This window comes from Micromys minutus (assembly GCF_963924665.1).
Source record: "Micromys minutus genome assembly, chromosome: 6".
Lineage (NCBI taxonomy): Eukaryota > Metazoa > Chordata > Mammalia > Rodentia > Muridae > Micromys > Micromys minutus.
The window spans coordinates 77,247,415-77,251,487 of NC_137975.1; the positions used below are offsets into that span (position 1 = coordinate 77,247,415).

General features: G+C 40.3%; 1 pseudogene across 1 annotated transcript; it reads left to right on the forward strand.

Moving 5' to 3' along the window:
• Positions 1-1,680: 1,680 nt before the first annotated feature.
• On the forward strand, positions 1,681-2,864 carry LOC308422081 (calponin-2-like; annotated as a pseudogene). Its single transcript has 2 exons — positions 1,681-1,737; positions 1,893-2,864. The product of its transcript is annotated as a calponin-2-like (transcript).
• The last annotated feature ends 1,209 nt before the right edge of the window (positions 2,865-4,073 follow it).

Genomic DNA, 4,073 nt, shown 5'->3' on the forward strand with positions numbered 1-4,073 from the left:
CAAAACAAAATGAGAAATTCTCCAAACCCAAAATCAAACCACATGAAAATGTCTTCTCTCAGACATAAATATAGCAGAATCCCAATAATCATGTAAATTAGAATCTACGACATACAGCTTACATCCAGTCCATCATATTTGTCAATTAGATAATCTACCATCATTCTTAACTTAAAGAGTGAAAATTCTATCCTTAAATTATATTTTGATTTTAGCCTGTAACCTAATCTGAAAATCATGTTCTGGCTTCTATATACCATCTTTAAATAATGTTAAACAACTTAAGTTAGCTTATGGAACAATAATTAGAATTCAACCCCATCAGAAATTTGACAATGAATGAAATATTTTCTGAGTATATAGGAAGCACCCAACATAGCTTCTAAAACTTTAACAGACTGTAGGGACTGCTGGCTCTCTGGACAGGCCCTTTGTCTTCTAAACATTGGAGCATCTTTCTGGTCCAGGATCTTCTGACAGAAATATTATTTATTTCTTTTTTTGGAAATTATCTGCATTTCCGTTTTAGATATCATCCCTTTCCCACATTCCAATCCCCCTCTTGGCCTGCATGAAGGTGCTAGCAACATTATGAAAGACTGTTTACCCTGTCTTGTCAGAGCTATCAGTTGACTATTCCACGAAGTGTATCCATTTTGGACAGTATTTTGTTTACAGTTGAAGTAGGTCACTTATGCCCTGTAATTGAAAGTAATTTATTGTAATTAAATTAGAATCTATCATCACCAAAGTTTACTATCTGGGCCTTAACTTGTGTTACTTAATCAACCTAAACAGTTTGTAATAGCAGCTATTAGAAGGACTGGGCCTTGTGTTGTTAAATGAGTTGTATAGGCAAAGTGTAAGCATAGTGATATTAATCCCAAATTTTGTATCAATATAGAAATGTATGCCAATAAAAATCTTAACTCTGCTTTCTTCCTGTACAAATTTATGACTATTTCTAAATTATGTCTCATAACAAGAAGAAGAAGAAGAAGAAGAAGAAGAAGAAGAAGAAGAAGAAGAAGAAGAAGAAGCAGAGGAAGAAGAAGAAGAAGAGGAAGAAGAAGAAGGAGAAGAAGAAGAAGAAGAAGATGAAGAAGAAGAAGAAGAAGAAGAAGAAGAAGAAGAAGAAGAAGAAGAAGAAGAAGAAGAACAACAACAACAACAACAACAACAACAAAAACAACAACAACAACAACAACAAGAGGAAATAAAGACAACTTACCTCTGATGACAGGGCACAAGATGCACTATCTTCCTACATTAATTTAATGAGGAATATCACATATGTCATCAACTCACTTTTTTTCATGTTGTATGTCTGTCTCTATTAAAAAAACTTTACAAGACTTTTCAAAGAAAGACAACCTATACATAATTTATAAAATGATCATAACCTGATACCCAAACAAAATTGGAATAATGACTCCACAACTTCTGTGTGCTGCAGAGGAACAACACAAATTCTCTACAGGGGTTGGGAGGGGTGGGGAAATTAGAAAATTAGGTTAGACTTAAGAAAAATAGCTCTAGCATCTATTACTCAGTCTCTGTATGCTTATATGGCTCAGTGCTTGACTGAAGCTCTGACTCGAGACATCTGAAAGTTGGATGGAGTCAGGTCATCTGGAATCAGAAGCAATCCTAAAGCTGTTCTGGAAGTCTCTGGATAACATGAAGAAGTTGAGAGAAAGGGGGCTGCAACAGCAGGTCAGTTCAACATCCCAACAGGTAAATATTGTCAAGGTTGTACATTCTGTAACATATGAATCTCAGAACGAAAATTTAGTAGCATTAAGGTTTTCACATGTGCTCTGTCCTGGGCTGTCCACTCGTATCCAATCAGTTCCTCTGCCTGTCCTTCTGGTCTGCCTGTGCTGCTCCAGGGCCCCGGCCAGAGTCCCGTGCCATGGTTCCACACCACGAGCTCCACACAGCTCAACAAGAGCGGGTCCTACGGGCATTTCACTGTGGTCAAGAACTTGCTACTGTCCAAATATGACCCACAAATGGAAGCCGAACTCTGAAGATGGATAGAAGGGACTCACCAGCCTCTCCATTGGCCATGACTTCCAGAAGGGTCTGAAAAATGGGGTCATTCTATGCACACTCGAGAACAAGAACAACCCCAAACTCAACCGCTCCATGCAGAACTGAAACCAGCTAGAAAACCTTCCCAGCTTCATCATGATCAGCTCGTGCATGAACCCTGTGGACCTGTATAAAGCTGATGACCTGTTTGAGAGTGAGAATATGACACAGATGCAAGTGTCTCTTACTCACACTGTCAGGAAAGGCAAAGACCAAGGGGCTACAGAGTGGTGTGGATAGTGGGGTCATATATTCTGGGAAACAGGAGAGGAACTTTGAGGCCACCATGAAGGTCAGCCACTGCGTCATTGGGATGCAGATGGGCACCAACAAATGGGCCAGCCAGTCTGTCATGACAGTCTATGGTACCAGGAAACATCTCTGTGACCCCAAGCCACATCCTGCCTGCCATGGACTATTGCACCACGAGCCTTCAGATGGGCACCTATAAGTGTTCCAGCCAGGTGGGCATGACTGATCCAGGGACCCAGAGGCACTTCTATGATACCAACTTGGGTACTGACAAGTGTGACAACTCTCCCATGTCCCTGCAGATGGGCTACACATAGGGTCCCAACCAGAGCGGCCAGGTCTTTGGACTAGAGCTACAGATATATGACTTCTTAATTAATTGTTTTAGATTGCTTGCTTTACCTTATGTATATGAGTGTTTTGTGTGGATATATTTATGTGTACCATGTGTGTTCAGTTCAAAAGAAGGCATTGGTATCTTGGAACTGCAGTTACAGATGTATATGATGAAGTAGGTACTGGGAATCAAGCACAGGTCTTCTGCAGGAATAGCCACACCTGGGCATTTGCCTTCCAGTTCCATTCTGATTAGTGTTAGGGGAAATCTTGAAGTAGTTCCAATTGTCATTTTCCTGCTGGCTAAGAAGGTTAAACATTTTAAAAATTATTTATCCACTTTTATCTTTCATTTTTGATAACTCCTTAATTAGTTTCATGACCACCTTTATTATTATGGACAGTTTGCTTGATGTTTAGTGTTTTTTGATTACTTTGTAAAGTCCAGACATTAACACTTTGTTAGATACATTAATAAAAATTTTGTTTTACTTTAAAGGGTGACTTTTCACCTGAAAGGCAGTGCCTCCTCAGTATAGAAACTTCAAAAAATTTATGTGGTCTCATATTTCAATATTTTATTGATTATTTTATTTGTTTTGATCTCAAATGATATCCCACTTCCTGGTTACCACTCCACAAATCTCCTAATCCACATTCATCCTCCCCCTAACTCCCTTTGCCTGAATAAAGGTAGTCAGCCAGTCACTCACCCTTTCTCACAAAACTGCTACAACATCCCCTATGCTAGGGCATAAAACTTTCTGGGTCCAAGGTCCTCCCATCTCATTGCTGTCAGGCAAGGCAGTTCAGCTTCATGTGTATCTGGAGCACTGGAGCACTCCAGGTTGGTGTGCTACCGACCAACAATCTTGGTTGGTGGCCTAGACTCTGGAAAAACTGAAAGGTCAAGCCAGCCTGTGTTGATCTTCCAGTGGGGTTACAATCTCCCTCTGCTCCTCCTGTCCTACAAGCTCCCTCACCAGACACTCTGAGTTTAGTCTGATGGTTCGCTCTAAGCACTCACATCTTCTTCATTGGTCAGTTGCTAGCCAGACCTCTCATTGAACTGTCACACCAGATTCCTGTCAGCAAACATATCTTGACCATGGCAACAGTGTCTGGTTTGGTGTCGACAGGCAATGATCCACAGGTGAGGCAGTCCCCAGAAGGCCCTTCCTTCAGTCTCTGTTTCATTTTACCACTGAGCTAAATCCCCAAACCCTCATTTTTTAATTTTAATGCCTGATTCTACAATCCTAGTCCAAATGCATGTTGTTGGGCCTTGTATAACTGGCTTTCTATTCTCTCATATTGACAGTATTTTGTCACATGCCATGGTCCTCCATCTAATTACAAGTAAGTTTTGTGACTGTTAAAGATATAGT